Source organism: Oncorhynchus masou, unplaced genomic scaffold, assembly GCF_036934945.1.
Source record: "Oncorhynchus masou masou isolate Uvic2021 unplaced genomic scaffold, UVic_Omas_1.1 unplaced_scaffold_1106, whole genome shotgun sequence".
Taxonomy (NCBI): domain Eukaryota; kingdom Metazoa; phylum Chordata; class Actinopteri; order Salmoniformes; family Salmonidae; genus Oncorhynchus; species Oncorhynchus masou.
Window position 1 is genome coordinate 7,437 of NW_027000784.1, and position 17,616 is coordinate 25,052.

Genomic DNA, 17,616 nt, shown 5'->3' on the forward strand with positions numbered 1-17,616 from the left:
GCACTACTTTTGACCAGCTTCCATAGGTCTCTGGTTAAAAGTAGTTCACTATATAGGGAATACTTAAATGTAATGTAAATGTAAATAGGGTGCCATTTGGGACTCATTCTATGGACTTCTCCAGCGTCTCGCAGGGTGTGACCACTCAGCCTGTCTGACGTTTGTCTCAGAAACACACAGCATCCTTGGAAAAAGCCTGAATCACATAAACAACACAACACACAACGGTGCTATTCTGGGTCTCCAGGAAGTTCTGTGGACAGATACACTTCCTGTTCTTCAACATGCAGGAAAATAACATGGACTTTGATGAAACATTGATATGGCCTTGCACTCTCTGTCTGAAAGGGACTGCTGATGACCACATGGGAGAAAGAAAATGAAAATATATATACTTTTGTTTTAAGACAAATTTTTGTCAAAGTGCAACATTTTGGACACATAGCCATATGTTATTGTATAACTTCACGTGCTACAAGTTCATGTTTAATACATTGCCACGATATCAAGAAAGAATGCCTTGGTAAATGAGATTATTTAAAGAAGTGTAGGCTGAGAGAATAACCACTTCATGAGTAAAAAAAGAAAAGAAAGAATACGGACATTTAACTGTTGCTGCCCGAGGGTGGCGCTGTAGGAATGGTCCGTTATTGAGCGCAACATGACTACTCTTTACAGCCTGTGGAATAGATGACGCTCAGCAGTCATAGAGAATAATAGAGGCCTGTAAAATGGTCCAAATACCAGTTATAGCATGTGTAGCTCCATTGAAGGGCTTCAGCACCATTGTAATGTAGTTAACTGGGTGAGACTTCCAACGTTATTATCTGATCCCTCCTGATGACTCTGTTGGAGTCATGTCCCAATCGGGTCATCAGGAGGCATCAGACAATAGAGAATAAGAAAATGGACTACTTCATATAGAAATTGCCTCAATGGCGCTGCCCCGTGTGCTCACAGATGATATAATGGCACAGATATAAAAACATGAATTATCTATCTATCTCTATGGCATTAGCTGTTTACGGTCATCAGTCCAAAGTAATCGATTATAATCTCAAATATAATTTAATAACTAGTAAACACTGATTTGCCCAATTTAAAAATTACTTTATTTAGATTTTAAGAATAATTTTGATTCGCAAAAGAATGGGATATTGGCTCTATTTAATGGGCGGGGTGTGTATTAATGAACAGTATTGGAGCTCGATTGTAATTCCTTGTCGAGCGGGAACCAGAAGTAGAAACAACCAGACTGGATTAGTTTACTGTGGAGTTAATATCCTGCTGTCATGAACTGGTAAAACGCTTCTTATGCTGATATAAAAAGATGAATTACAGGGATATATGTGACATTGTTACAGTATTTAGTGAGTGTACTACATATAAGTACGCTGTCTGTAGATTTGTAATGGCAGGTATGGGACATGTGTTAGCAATATTAGCTAGTTAAGCTAGTCGTTTGAACGTGTCTTGCAGCTGTCTAAGCAAGTAGTTTGTTTGTACCACCAGCTAGTTAACTAGTGGGTCTTTATAGTAAATCACGTTTGCTGGCGTTTTATTTTCATTTGAAGTGTTCAGTAACTTGTGACTTGTTTAACGGGATATATTGTTTCTGGATTACAGGTAGCTAGCGTAATTTTAGCATCTGGTCTTGTGCGGCTTCAACGCCATGTATCTCCATTCAGTTCCCCCATAGAGGATCACACCCCCCCCAAAAAAATGAAATTTGCAGGAAAACGTTGTTCAGAGTCTTCATGGACAGATATGGAAATATCCAATAGAAATGTAGAAAGAAGATCTAAAGATGAAACCACTATCATGAGTTGCTAACATGACTTGGATAAAGTCGTTGGTTGCTTGACAACGAAATTAAAATAATTGCCTCTACGTTTCTATTGTATGATTTTTGGCTATAGGCTACTTTTGAAGCAAGGTAAGACATTTTTAAGGAACAGGGGAAAATATAGCAATGTTATTGACAGGCCTAACCGTTTTCTGAAAGATGGAAAGGCTTTCCTAAAAAAACCTCAGTTAAATTATAACTAGCTACACAGTATCTGATGTCCACCTGGCAGAATGATATCTGGATTATTTGCGAGTAATGAATTTGAGAGTGCAGAAAGCAATTAAAACCTGTGATTTTTCTTACTCAGCTGACAGCCTAATTTATTCAAATAAATTTATTTTAGATAATTCAGAGTATGTCACTTTTTCTCATAGAATTTTTCACACAGGTCACCTTTCCTTTCGTGGGGGAAGGCAGTTTGGGGGAATGATTTGCAACATTTCTCCAGGAACCACTACTGCCAGGGTTCAATATCCTGTCGTTACATACCTAAGTAAAGTTTGTACTAGAACGCTGGTCAACTTGTCTATGTATGCGCAAGCTGTTTCTCCAAAATACAAAATAAATGACTTCTGCGCACTTTGTTTACCGTCAAACTATCTCTGGTCAATGAGCATTGGGCCACGTGGCTCTTGTGTAGGGGATGACGCAAAGCCCTGCTTTACAGTAGCTGAACTGACATGGTTCCTCTGTGTAGGGACCAGAATGAGTTGCTATCGCCTGTTGTACGGGATGCTGAAGTGACCAGAGCAGCACGACGAAAGAGTTCAGTTCAGAAGAAGGCTCAATTCAACTGTATCCTTATTGGGCCGTTGCCGTGGTAAACCCACCTACCTGTTGTCTTTGTGGATTGTGCTATGTCTATGTTACACCATTTAAGACCAGCATTACTGATTCAACTGTATCCTTATTGGGCCGTTGACGTGGTAAACACACCTACCTGTTGTCTTTGTGCTATGTCTATGTTACATTTAAGACCATTTTACCTTTATTTAACTAGGTCAAGTTAGTTAAGAACAAATTCTTATTTTCAATGAACAGTGGGTTAACTGCCTGTTCAGGGCAGCAGAACGACAGATTTATACCTTGTCAGCTCGGGGATTTGAACTTGCAACCTTCCGGTTACTAGTCCAACGCTCTAACCACTAGGCTACCCTGCCGCCGCCCACTGATGCTCATTGGTCACACACACCGTTGCTCAGACTAATAGTTAGCTAACAGAAGTCTCATGGGGCTGTTATATGACTGCATAAGGTGTGTCTTTTAGATAACAGTAACTAGCCAGTTATATTCCCTGACCGTTGTTGTCCAGTCCTTTCTCCTCGTGATGACAACCAAGGTAGTACCACCACACCTGCCCGTTCCTTGCCCTGCCACACACCTGGATCCCTCTTCAAACAGTGCTGTAAGTCTGTCCTCTTCAATACCAACACAGCCCGCTGGCTCTGCTATGAGAGCATTGTTTGGTTAAAGGTAAAACCGGTGTCCACCACGATAAAGACATCTAGATAAAATAAGACATATGTCCAGTTTGTTAACCCGGACTCTCACCATCCACTAGTTGGTGTCTCCCAGAATGACCGGAGACGAGGCTATACTGTTGTAACAGATTGTACTATATTGTAATTGCTGTAGTGGTGATTCCTCCTCCCTCTCCCTACAGTCACGCCGAAGAGTGCTGCTAGGAACCCAGATGTGTCGGCCATCTTGGCGACAGGGCGCAGGACTCCTCGTTTCATCCATACACCACGACCTCCCCTGGGCAGTATGAGCATGGTGAGGAGATGGATACCAGTCTTGACTGGGTGTTTTTGTCTGCTGACAGACACTTTGGTTGTGTGTCTCTCTCCAAAGAGGGGATCCGGAGACAGAAGAACCTAGCCAATAGAATAGCCAATTAAACCACACTGCATCACCATTCATCAGTTGTTGACACTTATTAAAGGTAGAATCAGTGATATGACGTAGATGCACAAAGTAAACAGTATAGTGAGTCAATTTTCTGCAACAACTAAAGAGAGTTGGAGCGTGAGGCTAAACTTCTTCACTGTTTTGGTCATGTAGCTACCATGTTGTAAGAGTGTGAAGCGAACCCCGTGCAGATACTGTGTGAGAGGGAAGTGTTGCATCTTGCTCGTCGCAATATCTGCGGTGCTGCTCGTGCAAAACGTCATTTCGCTGACTCTACCTTTTAATCAAGTATCGTTGATGCCGATCCACACGCTGAATGTTTCTGTGTTTTTGACTGCGTCTCTGTCTCCCTCTGGGCTCCAGAACCTGGATCCACAAGCTGGTTGTTTCTGTGTTTTTGACTGCGTCTCTGTCTCCCTCTGGGCTCCAGAACCTGGATCCACACGCTGAATGTTTCTGTGTTTTTGACTGCGTCTCTGTCTCCCTCTGGGCTCCAGAACCTGGATCCCACACGCTGAATGTTTCTGTGTTTTTGACCGTGTCTCTGTCTCCCTCTGGGCTCCAGAACCTGGATGACAGTGACTGGACCAACAGCCTGTACCCGTCTCCTCTGTCCGGGCTGGGACTGGGGGACACCAGCTTCACTGACGACATCAACATGTCCTCTGTAATGCTGAAGGAGGAGGATCCTGGAGAGGCTGGTCAGATTCAGTTATTTTCTCCTGGTTGTTGATTGATTTTTAATATCACTGACGAGCCAGTGGTTCCGTTTCCCAGGTTTCCCAGCCAGGTCTGAAAATCAGTACGTATAACTGACTACAAGGTCCAGATTTGGGGAAAGGGGTTACAGAGGGTAGTGGCGAGGTGTCGTTCTGTAAATGTATAGAATTTCTTTTTTAACCTTTTTATTGAACTAGGCAAGTCAGTTAAAGAACAAATCTCCCCCCCCAGTCAGTCTGTTCCCAGAGTTCCTCCAGTCCTATCTCAGACACTCCTCCACTGCTGACCTCTGACCCCCCCCCTCTCTGTGTCCTGCAGCGTCAGTCAGTCTGTTCCCAGAGTTCCTCCAGTCCTATCTCAGACACTCCTCCACTGCTGACCTCTGACCCCCCTCTCTGTGTCCTGCAGCGTCAGTCAGTCTGTTCCCAGAGTTCCTCCAGTCCTATCTCAGACACTCCTCCACTGCTGACCTCTGACCCCCCCCTCCCCCTCTGTGTCCGGCAGCGTCAGTCAGTCTGTTCCCAGAGTTCCTCCAGTCCTATCTCAGACACTCCTCCACTGCTGACCTCTGACCCCTCCCCCTCTGTGTCCTGCAGCGTCAGTCAGTCTGTTCCCAGAGTTCCTCCAGTCCTATCTCAGACACTCCTCCACTGCTGACCTCTGACCCCCCCCCTCTGTGTCCTGCAGCGTCAGTCAGTCTGTTCCCAGAGTTCCTCCAGTCCTATCTCAGACACTCCTCCACTGCTGTCTTTGACCTGCTGGGGGAGTATGAAGCCATCTGTCAGGACAAGGTACCGTTTTCTCACGTACCTCAACCAACTTCCCTCTACTGTGTGTATGCTAGTGTGTGTGTGTGTTACAAAACGTGTGTGTGTGATTTAGCGTGGGTATGTGTGTGTGTGAGTCATTGTGTGTTTTATATGCAGAGCTGTGTGCAGCCTTATGGACACAGTGATAATGGTGTATTGTATAGCTATGCTGCCCTTACGAACAGTGATAATGGTGTATTGTATAGCTATGCTGCCCTTATGAACACAGTGATAATGGTGTATTGTATAGCTATGCTGCCCTTACGAACAGTGATAATGGTGTATTGTATAGCTATGCTGCCCTTATGAACACAGTGATAATGGTGTATTGTATAGCTATGCTGCCCTTACGAACAGTGATAATGGTGTATTGTGTACCAGGTGGGCCTTATGAAAACAGTGATAATGTTGTATGTATGGCTATGCTGCCCTTACGAACAGTGATAATTGTGTACCAGGTGGGCCTTATGAACACAGTGATAATGGTGTATTGAATGGCTATGCTGCCCTTACGAACAGTGATAATGGTGTACCAGGTGGGCCTTACGAACCGTGATAATGGTGTATTGTGTACCAGGTGGGCCTTACGAACAGTGATAATGGTGTATTGTGTACCAGGTGGGCCTTACGAACAGTGATAATGGTGTATTGTGTACCAGGTGGGCCTTACGAACACAGTGATAATGGTGTATTGTGTACCAGGTGGGCCTTACGAACAGTGATAATGGTGTATTGTGTACCAGGTGGGCCTTACGAACAGTGATAATGGTGTATTGTGTACCAGGTGGGCCTTGTGAACACAGTGATAATGGTGTATTGTGTACCAGGTGGGCCTTATGAACACAGTGATAATGGTGTATTGTGTACCAGGTGGGCCTTACGAACAGTGATAATGGTGTATTGTGTACCAGGTGGGCCTTACGAACAGTGATAATGGTGTATTGTGTACCAGGTGGGCCTTACGAACAGTGATGATGGCGTATTGTGTACCAGGTGGGCCTTACGAACAGTGATAATGGTGTATTGTGTACCAGGTGGGCCTTACGAACAGTGATGATGGTGTATTGTGTACCAGGTGGGCCTTACGAACAGTGATGATGGTGTATTGTGTACCAGGTGGGCCTTACGAACAGTGATAATGGTGTATTGTGTACCAGGTGGGCCTTACGAACAGTGATAATGGTGTATTGTGTACCAGGTGGGCCTTACGAACAGTGATAATGGTGTATTGTGTACCAGGTGGGCCTGCTCCAGAGGCTGGTATCGAGGGCAGCTCCAGGGCAACAGAAGTCCTCTAAGACTGCTGGTATGAGATGGCTTTTACAGCAGGAGATGGTCACCTGGCGCCTCATCACTTCTCTATACAGGTTAGTGGCTGGCTGACTGGCTGACTGGCTGGCTGGCTGACTGGCTGGCTGACTGGCTGGCTGGCTGGCTGGCTGACTGGCTGGCTGGCTGGCTGGCTGGCTGGCGGTCTCACGGTCCGTCTGTCTCTATTTTGACCTCTTCTCTATACAGGTTAGTGTCTGTCTGTCTGTTCCTTCCATTCTCTATCGCTCTCTATCTCTCTCTCTATATATATATTTGTTCTGTGAATTACCAGGGAACTCACAAAACAATATCATCACAATACTTACATGCCGATACCAAATGTATAGTGATTTTATTGAGATTCGATGTTCCAAACATATGCTCACCATATGTCTGCTGCAGAGGGACAAGAGAGAGAGCCATGTTTTAATGCTGAACCAATTGGCTCCCTATTTAAAAAGATAGAGAACAAGCTGTGAAGGAAAAGTTTAGGTACAGCCAACTAGCGCAAAAACAAATGTATAACTAAATGTCGATACGCTATGTCATCCAAAACAATATCCCTATCTACATGTACCTATTTATTTTTGCATTCATTTTCCTCATCACTACATAGAGGAATGGTGTTGCTATGGAGACGCGTGGTTTGACTTTGTTACATCACTGTGTCCCTCCCCTCAGAGACAGGATCCAGTCAGAGCTGGAGGATGACATCATGATGGATGTGGCTGTGAGTACTCCTCTACAACTATGACGTCGTTAGGGAACTACAGGTGTTTCTTGCTGTGTGATGGAGAGAGAGCGAGAGAGAAGGAAATGGAGTGACTGTCCTCTCTCCTGTGTGATGGAGAGGGGGAGAGAGAGAGAGAAGGAAATGGAGTGACTGTCCTCTCTCCTGTGTGATGGAGAGAGAGAGAGAGAGAGAGAGAGAGAGAGAGAGAGAGAGAGAGAGAGAGAAGGACATGGAGTGACTGTCCTCTCTCCTGTGTGATGGAGAGAGAGAAGGACATGGAGTGACTGTCCTCTCTCCTGTGTGATGGAGAGAGAGAAGGACATGGAGTGACTGTCCTCTCTCCTGTGTGATGGAGAGAGAGAGAGAGAAGGACATGGAGTAACTCTCCTCTCTCCTGTGTGATGGAGAGAGAGAGAGAAGGACATGGAGTGACTGTCCTCTCTCCTGTGTGATGGAGAGAGAGAAGGACATGGAGTAACTGTCCTCTATCCTGTGTGATGGAGAGAGAGAGAGAGAAGGACATGGAGTAACTGTCCTCTCTCCTGTGTGATGGAGAGAGAGAGAGAGAGAGAGAAGGAAATGGAGTAACTGTCCTCTCTCCTGTGTGATGGAGAGAGAGAAGGAAATGGAGTGACTGTCCTCTCTCCTGTGTGATGGAGAGAGAGAGAGAGAGAGAGAAGGACATGGAGTAACTGTCCTCTCTCCTGTGTGATGGAGAGAGAGAGAGAGGACATGGAGTAACTGTCCTCTCTCCTGTGTGATGGAGAGAGAGAGAGAGAAGGACATGGAGTAACTGTCCTCTCTCCTGTGTGATGGAGAGAGAGAGAGAGAAGGACATGGAGTAACTGTCCTCTCTCCTGTGTGATGGAGAGAGAGAGAGAGAAGGACATGGAGTAACTGTCCTCTCTCCTGTGTGATGGAGAGAGAGAGAGAGAAGGACATGGAGTAACTGTCCTCTCTCCTGTGTGATGGAGAGAGAGAGGGAGAGAGAGAGAGAAGGACATGGAGTAACTGTCCTCTCTCCTGTGTGATGGAGAGAGAGAGAGAGAGAGAAGGAAATGGAGTAACTGTCCTCTCTCCTGTGTGATGGAGAGAGGGAGAGAGAGAGAGAAGGACATGGAGTAACTGTCCTCTCTCCTGTGTGATGGAGAGAGAGAGAGAGAGAGAAGGAAATGGAGTAACTGTCCTCTCCTGTGTGATGGAGAGAGAGAGAGAGAGAGAGAGAGAAGGAAATGGAGTGACTGTCCTCTCTCCTGTGTGATGGAGAGAGAGAGAGAGAGAGAAGGACATGGAGTAACTGTCCTCTCTCCTGTGTGATGGAGAGAGAGAAGGACATGGAGTAACTGTCCTCTCTCCTGTGTGATGGAGAGAGAGAGAGAGAAGGACATGGAGTAACTGTCCTCTCTCCTGTGTGATGGAGAGAGAGAGAGAGAAGGACATGGAGTAACTGTCCTCTCTCCTGTGTGATGGAGAGAGAGAAGGACATGGAGTGACTGTCCTCTCTCCTGTGTGATGGAGAGAGAGAGAAGGACATGGAGTGACTGTCCTCTCTCCTGTGTGATGGAGAGAGAGAGAAGGACATGGAGTAACTGTCCTCTCTCCTGTGTGTGTGACCATCTCTCCTCAGGCTCCCGGTGTTAGTGAGAAGGTGGTGATGGAACAACTTTTCCAGAGAGATGCTGTAGTACGCCAGAGCCAGGTTAGACTCTCACACACATACACACATACAGTACCAGTCGACATGTTCTACATTGTAGAATAATAGTGAAGACATCAAAACTATGAAATAACACATATGGAATCAGGTCGTAACCAAAAAAGTGTTAAACAAATCAAAATGTATTTTAGATTCTTCAAAGTTGCCACCCTTTCCCTTGATGACAGCTTTGCACAATTTTGGCATTCTCTCAACCAGCATCACCTGGAATGCTTTTTCCAACAGTCTTGAAGGAGTTCCCACACATGCTGAGCACTTGTTCGGTTGCGTTTGGGTGATTGTGGAGGCAAGGTCATCTGATGCAGCATTCCATCACTTTCCATCTTGGTCAAATAGCCCTTACACAGCCTGGAGGTGTGTTGGGTCATTGTCCTGATGAAAAACAAATGATAGTCCCACTAAGTGCAAACCAGATGGGATGGAGTATCTCTGCAGCATGCTGGGCTAGCCTTGCTGGTTAAGTGTGCCTTTTAATTTTAAATAAATCACAGACAGTGTCACCAGCAAAGCACCATCACACCTCCTCCTCCATGCTTCACGGTGGGAACCACACATGCGGAGATCATCTGTTCACCTACTCTGAATCTCATAAAGACACGGTGGTTGGAATCAAAAATCTCGCATTTGGACTCATCAGACCGAAGGACAGATTTCTACCAGTCTAATGTCCATTGCTCGTGGTTTTTGGCTCAAGCAAGTCTGTTCTTCTTATTGGTGTCCTTTAGTAGTGGTTTCTCTGCAGCAATTCGACCATGAAGGCGTGATTCACACAGTCTCCTCTGAACAGTTGATGTTGAGATGTGTCTGTTACTTGAACTCTGAAGCATTTATTTTGGCTGCAATTTCTGAGGCTGGTAACTCTAATGAACTTATCCTCTGCAGCAGAGGTAACTCTGGGTCTTCCTTTGCTGTGGCGGTCCTCATGAGAGACAGGTAACTCTAATGAACTTATCCTCTGCAGCAGAGGTAACTCTGGGTCTTCCTTTGCTGTGGCGGTCCTCATGAGAGACAGGTAACTCTAATGAACTTATCCTCTGCAGCAGAGGTAACTCTGGGTCTTCCTTTGCTGTGGCGGTCCTCATGAGAGACAGGTAACTCTAATGAACTTATCCTCTGCAGCAGAGGTAACTCTGGGTCTTCCTTTGCTGTGGCGGTCCTCATGAGAGCCAGTTTCATCATACCGCTTGGTGGTTTTTGTGACTGCGCTTGAAGAAACGTTCCAAGTTCTTGACATTTTCCGCATTGACTGACCTTCATGTGTTAAAAGTAACGGACTGTTGTTTTTCTTTGCTTATTTAAGCTGTTTTTGCAATAATATGGACTTGGTCTTTTACCAAATAGGGCTATCTTCTGTATACCACCCCTACCTTGTCACATCACAACTGAGTGGCTCAAACGCATTAAGAAGGAAAGAAATTCCACAAATCAACTTTTAAGAAGGCACACCTGTTAATTGAAATGCATTCCAGGTGACTACCTCGTGAAGCTGGTTGAGAGAATGCCAAGAGTGTGCAAAGCAGTCATCAAGGCAAAGGGTGGCTACTTTGAAGAATCTGAATTTGTTTAAAATGCTTTTTTGGTTACTACATGATTCCATGTGTGTTATTTCATAGTTTTGATGTCTTCACTATTATTCTACAATGTAGAAAATAGTAAAAATAAAAGGCCTGGAATGAGTAGGTGTTCTAAAACTTTTGACTGGTAGTAAATATACACACACACACACACACACACACACACACACCACCTCCCCTATTATCTGTCCAAAGTGGTACAGTCCTGTTTGGTCTGATGGATGGTTGTAATAGAGACATTGTAAAGTGTTTAAATAATCGTTTCGTCTCCTCTCTCCTTAGTTGGTTGTGGATTGGTTAGAGAGTATCGCCAAAGATGAAATCGGAGACTTCTCCGACAACATTGAATACTACGCCAAGTCTGTCTACTGGTGAGTAGCTGGAGTCATTGGAGAGAGACGAGCACTTTTATGTCGTTAGGAAGACCATGTGCCTCGGCTAATATTCTGTTTAACTTTCAGGGAGAATACCCTTCATGCTCTGAAACTGAGAAGAAACACCTCCAGCACAGGCTTCACTGTTCCCCTGGTTACCGAGCTGGTAAGAGGGGCTTTTAGTCCTGCTCTTCACAGGCTTCACTGTTCCCCTGGTTACCGAGCTGGTAAGAGGGGCTTTTAGTCCTGCTCTTCACAGGCTTCACTGTTCCCCTGGTTACCGAGCTGGTAAGAGGGGCTTTTAGTCCTGCTCGTCACAGGCTTCACTGTTCCCCTGGTTACCGAGCTGGTAAGAGGGGCTTTTAGTCCTGCTCTTCACAGGCTTCACTGTTCCCCTGGTTACCGAGCTGGTAAGAGGGGCTTTTAGGCCTGCTCGTCACAGGCTTCACTGTTCCCCTGGTTACCGAGCTGGTAAGAGGGGCTTTTAGTCCTGCTCTTCACAGGCTTCACTGTTCCCCTGGTTACCGAGCTGGTAAGAGGGGCTTTTAGGCCTACTCATCACAGGCTTTACTGTTCCCCTGGTTACCGAGCTGGTAAGAGGGGCTTTTAGGCCTGCTCTTCACAGGCTTCACTGTTTCCCTGGTTACCGAGCTGGTACAAGGGGCTTTTAGTCCTGCTCTTCACAGGCTTCACTGTTTCCCCTGGTTACCGAGCTGGTAAGAGGGGCTTTTAGGCCTAATCATCACAGGCTTCACTGTTCCCCTGGTTACCGAGCTGGTAAGAGGGGCTTTTAGTCCTGCTCGTCACAGGCTTCACTGTTCCCCTGGTTACCGAGCTGGTAAGAGGGGCTTTTAGGCCTGCTCTTCACAGGCTTCACTGTTCCCCTGGTTACCGAGCTGGTAAGAGGGACTTTTAGGCCTGCTCTTCACAGGCTTCACTGTTCCCCTGGTTACCGAGCTGGTAAGAGGGGCTTTTAGTCCTAATCATCACAGGCTTCACTGTTCCCCTGGTTACCGAGCTGGTAAGAGGGGCTTTTAGGCCTGGTCGTCACACACGCTTCACTGTTCCCCTGGTTACCGAGCTGGTAAGAGGGGCTTTTAGGCCTGCTCTTCACAGGCTTCACTGTTCCCCTGGTTACCGAGCTGGTAAGAGGGGCTTTTAGGCCTGGTCGTCACACACGCTTCACTGTTCCCCTGGTTACCGAGCTGGTAAGAGGGGCTTTTAGGCCTGCTCTTCACAGGCTTCACTGTTCCCCTGGTTACCGAGCTGGTAAGAGGGGCTTTTAGGCCTAATCTTCACAGGCTTCACTGTTCCCCTGGTTACCGAGCTGGTAAGAGGGGCTTTTAGGCCTGCTCTTCACAGGCTTCACTGTTCCCCTGGTTACCGAGCTGGTAAGAGGGGCTTTTAGGCCTGCTCGTCACAGGCTTCACTGTTCCCCTGGTTACCGAGCTGGTAAGAGGGGCTTTTAGGCCTAATCTTCACAATCTAGCTCTCTCTCTTCTGTCTCCTCTCTCCTCTCTCTCCTACATACACATGCTCTGACGCCATGATAGGGAATACATAGTTTTAACTCGGTGTGTCTGTAGGACCCTGACGCCCCCATCAGACAGACACGTCCCCTGGCAGACCTGGACAGAGAGGATGATGCCAGACTGCTGAAGTACCTCTGGACCCTCCTCAGAGCGGGCATGACTGACGAGGTGAGGAACAGGAGACACTCTCAAATGGCACCATTTGTTCCCTGTGCTCTGTTATTGACCAGGGCTCATAGTTCTCTGGTCACAAAAGTAGTGCAGTGTATAGGTAATAGGGTGGCGTTTTGAGACCGATCTCAGTACAGCGCCACCTGGTGGATGGGAGGGTTACGCTGAACTGGTTTCTAGTCACAGTGACGTGTGGTTGTGTGTAGGCCCAGAGGCTGTGTAAGCGCTGTGGCCAGGCATGGAGAGCTGCTACTCTGGAGGGATGGAAGCTGTACCACGACCCCAACATCGACGGAGGTCAGTTCTCCATCGTACACTCTCACCGACAGATGTATAACAACAAGTGGAGGTCGTGACCTTTTGGTCAGCCGGTGATTGTCATGTGAATAACTGTCTGTCTCACGGTAATTGACCTTTTTTAATGAACATAAACACGTTTAGCATCTCCTGGCTTCCACACACAGCCTACAACACACTGATTCAGACCTTTGGAACGTCGGCATTTTAAAAAGTCAAATAAATCTTGCCAACAGAGTGCTGAGTACCAGGCAGTTAGCAGGTTAGGTAGGCTACTAATGACCGGCAGGTTTGGTAGGCTACTAATGACCGGCAGGTTTGGTAGGCTACTAATGACCGGCAGGTTTGGTGGGCTACTAATGACCGGCAGGTTTGGTGGGCTACTAGTGACCGGCAGGTTTGGTGGGCTACTAGTGACCGGCAGGTTTGGGGGGCTACTAGTGACCGGCAGGCTTGGGGGGCTACTCGTGACCGGCAGGCTTGGGGGGCTACTCGTGACCGGCAGGCTTGGGGGCTACTCGTGACCGGCAGGCTTGGGGGCTACTCGTGACCGGCAGGCTTGGGGGCTACTCGTGACCGGCAGGCTTGGGGGCTACTCGTGACCGGCAGGCTTGGGGGCTACTCGTGACCGGCAGGCTTGGGGGCTACTCGTGACCGGCAGGTTTGGGGGCTACTCGTGACCGGCAGGTTTGGGGGCTACTCGTGACCGGCAGGTTTGGGGGCTACTCGTGACCGGCAGGTTTGGGGGCTACTCGTGACCGGCAGGTTTGGGGGGCTACTCTTGACCGGCAGGTTTGGTAGGCTACTCGTGACCGGCATCATCCGAGCTTAGAGAAGTTTAGTTACCGTGACCAAACGGTCACGTTGGAATTTGACTGCGGTCCTGACTCGTGACCGCCGGTGTGGCGGTAATTGGGTCACCGTAACAACCCACACGTCCCTATGAACGGTCTGTAATGGAACTGAGGTGTGTCCAGGCGGGGCAGAGCTGCTACCGGTGGAGGGGAACCCTCAGCGATGTGTGTGGAAGGTCTGCTGCTGGAGGATGGCTGATAATGAACACTTCAGCAGATATGAGAGAGCCATCTACGCTGTTCTGAGTGGGAACCTCAAACGGGTATGTTGGGTGTTGTCTCCCTAAGACTCTCTCTTTCTCTTCTCTTCTCAAATGGGTATGTTGGGTGTTGTCTCCCTAAGACTCTCTCTCTTTCTCTTCTCTTCTCAAATGGGTATGTTGGGTGTTGTCTCCCTAAGACTCTCTCTCTTTCTCTTCTCTTCTCAAATGGGTATGTTGGGTGTTGTCTCCCTAAGACTCTCTCTCTTTCTCTTCTCTTCTCAAATGGGTATGTTGGGTGTTGTCTCCCTAAGACTCTCTCTCTTTCTCTTCTCAAATGGGTATGTTGGGTGTTGTCTCCCTAAGACTCTCTCTTTCTCTTCTCTTCTCAAACGGGTATGTTGGGTGTTGTCTCCCTAAGACTCTCTTTCTCTTCTCTTCTCAAACGGGTCTGTTGGGTGTTGTCTCCCTAAGACTCTCTCTCTCTTTCTCTTCTCTTCTCAAATGGGTGTGTTGGGTGTTGTCTCCCTAAGATTCTATCTTTCTCTTCTCTTCTCTAATGGGTATATTGGGTGTTGTCTCCTAAGACTCTGTCTGCCTCTCTGTAGCACTTGTATGTGTTAGGTGGAGGAGGATTGGGGGGGGGGTCGGGGGGAGGAAGAGGATTGGGGGGTGGGGGGGGAGGAAGAGGGTTGGGGGGTCAGGGGGAGGAGGAGGATTGGGGGGGTCAGGGGGGAGGAAGAGGATTGGGGGGGTCAGGGGGAGGAAGAGGATTGGGGGGGTCAGGGGGAGGAGGAGGATTGGGGGGGGTCAGGGGGAGGAGGAGGATTGGTGGGGTCAGGGGGAGGCGGAGGATTGGAGGGTCAATGTCATAGTAAACATCTAACAACAATGTTCACATAAGAGAGGACTTTAGTAGACTGGTAGTAGACAGGACTATACTAGAGTGATTTGTCTGTCTCTCTGTCTCCCTCTAGCTGCTCCCAGTGTGTGAGTCGTGGGAGGACAGTGTGTGGGCCTACTTCAGGGTTCTGGTAGACTCTCTTGTGGAACAGGAGGTCCGGTCCTCAGGGATGGGCAGTGAGGAGCTGGAGGAGCTGCCACGAGAATACCTGGAGGCCAAGTAAGATCCCCTCTGGTAGAGAATACCTGGAGGCCAAGTAAGATCCCCTCTGGTAGAGAATACCTGGAGGCCAAGTAAGATCCCCAGCCTCTAGTAGAGAATACCTGGAGGCCAAGTAAGATCCCCTCTGGTAGAGAATACCTGGAGGCCAAGTAAGATCCCCAGCCTCTAGTAGAGAATACCTGGAGGCCAAGTAAGATCCCCTCTGGTAGAGAATACCTGGAGGCCAAGTAAAATCCCCAGCCTCTAGTAGAGAATACCTGGAGGCCAAGTAAGATCCCCAGCCTCTAGTAGAGAATACCTGGAGGCCAAGTAAGCTCCCCAGCCTCTAGTAGAGAATACCTGGAGGCCAAGTAAGCTCCCCAGCCTCTAGTAGAGAATACCTGGAGGCCAAGTAAGCTCCCCAGCCTCTAGTAGAGAATACATGGAGGCCAAGTAAGGTCCCCAGCCTGCAGTAGGCAGCCTTACCCAGGGACCATACCCTTTAGTGGGTTGCCCTGCCTAGAGAATACAGCCTCTAGTGGATACTACCTGGAGGCCAAGTAAGATCCCCAGCCTGTAGTAGGCAGCCTTACCCAGGGACCATACCCTTTAGTGGGTTGCCCTGCCTAGAGAATACAGCCTCTAGTGGATACTACCTGGAGGCCAAGTAAGATCCCCAGCCTGTAGTAGGCAGCCTTACCCAGGGACCATACCCTTTAGTGGGTTGCCCTGCCTAGAGAATACAGCCTCTAGTAGATACTACCTGGAGGCCAAGTAAGATCCCCAGCCTGTAGTAGGCAGCCTTACCCAGGGACCATACCCTTTAGTGGGTTGCCCTGCCTAGAGAATACAGCCTCTAGTGGATACTACCTGGAGGCCAAGTAAGATCCCCAGCCTGTAGTAGGCAGCCTTACCCAGGGACCATACCCTTTAGTGGGTTGCCCTGCCTAGAGAATACAGCCTCTAGTGGATACTACCTGGAGGCCAAGTAAGATCCCCAGCCTGTAGTAGGCAGCCTTACCCAGGGACCATACCCTTTAGTGGGTTGCCCTGCCTAGAGAATACAGCCTCTAGTGGATACTACCTGGAGGCCAAGTAAGATCCCCAGCCTGTAGTAGGCAGCCTTACCCAGGGACCATACCCTTTAGTGGGTTGCCCTGCCTAGAGAATACAGCCTCTAGTAGATACTACCTGGAGGCCAAGTAAGATCCCCAGCCTGTAGTAGGCAGCCTTACCCAGGGACCATACCCTTTAGTGGGTTGCCCTGCCTAGAGAATACAGCCTCTAGTGGATACTACCTGGAGGCCAAGTAAGATCCCCAGCCTGTAGTAGGCAGCCTTACCCAGGGACCATACCCTTTAGTGGGTTGCCCTGCCTAGAGAATACAGCCTCTAGTAGATACTACCTGGAGGCCAAGTAAGATCCCCAGCCTGTAGTAGGCAGCCTTACCCAGGGACCATACCCTTTAGTGGGTTGCCCTGCCTAGAGAATACAGCCTCTAGTGGATACTACCTGGAGGCCAAGTAAGATCCCCAGCCTGTAGTAGGCAGCCTTACCCAGGGACCATACCCTTTAGTGGGTAGCCCTGCCTAGAGAATACAGCCTCTAGTAGATACTACCTGGAGGCCAAGATCCCCAGCCTGTAGTAGGCAGCCTTACCCAGGGACCATACCCTTTAGTGGGTTGCCCTGCCTAGAGAATACAGCCTCTAGTAGATACCTCCTGGAGGCCAAGTAAGATCCCCAGCCTGTAGTAGGCAGCCTTACCCAGGGACCATACCCTTTAGTGGGTTGCCCTGCCTAGAGAATACAGCCTCTAGTAGATACCTCCTGGAGGCCAAGTAAGATCCCCAGCCTGTAGTAGGCAGCCTTACCCAGGGACCATACCCTTTAGTGGGTTGCCCTGCCTAGAGAATACAGCCTCTAGTAGATACTACCTGGAGGCCAAGTAAGATCCCCAGCCTGTAGTAGGCAGCCTTACCCAGGGACCATACCCTTTAGTGGGTTGCCCTGCCTAGAGAATACAGCCTCTAGTAGATACTACCTGGAGGCCAAGTAAGATCCCCAGCCTGTAGTAGGCAGCCTTACCCAGGGACCATACCCTTTAGTGGGTTGCCCTGCCTAGAGAATACAGCCTCTAGTGGATACTACCTGGAGGCCAAGTAAGATCCCCAGCCTGTAGTAGGCAGCCTTACCCAGGGACCATACCCTTTAGTGGGTTGCCCTGCCTAGAGAATACAGCCTCTAGTGGAGGGCTGGGGATCAGGAATTTAACCTTTCTAACCTTTCTATTTCTAAATGTAAATTGTACTGTCTCCTTTCCTCTCCAGCTGGACACTAGAGAAGGTGTTTGAGGAGCTGCTGGCAACAGAGTCAAAGGTCAAGCATCTGTTTTTCTGCTCTGTCAAACTGGCTGTGTGTCTGCATCACACCAGTCTACTAGCTATCTACATCGCACAG

At 48.3% G+C, this 17,616-nt stretch overlaps 1 pseudogene; it reads left to right on the plus strand.

The window, feature by feature from the left end:
- The first annotated feature begins 1,126 nt into the window (after nucleotides 1–1,126).
- The window catches only part of LOC135529150 (nuclear pore complex protein Nup107-like), a 35,713-nt pseudogene continuing 19,223 nt past the window's right edge, over nucleotides 1,127–17,616 (plus strand).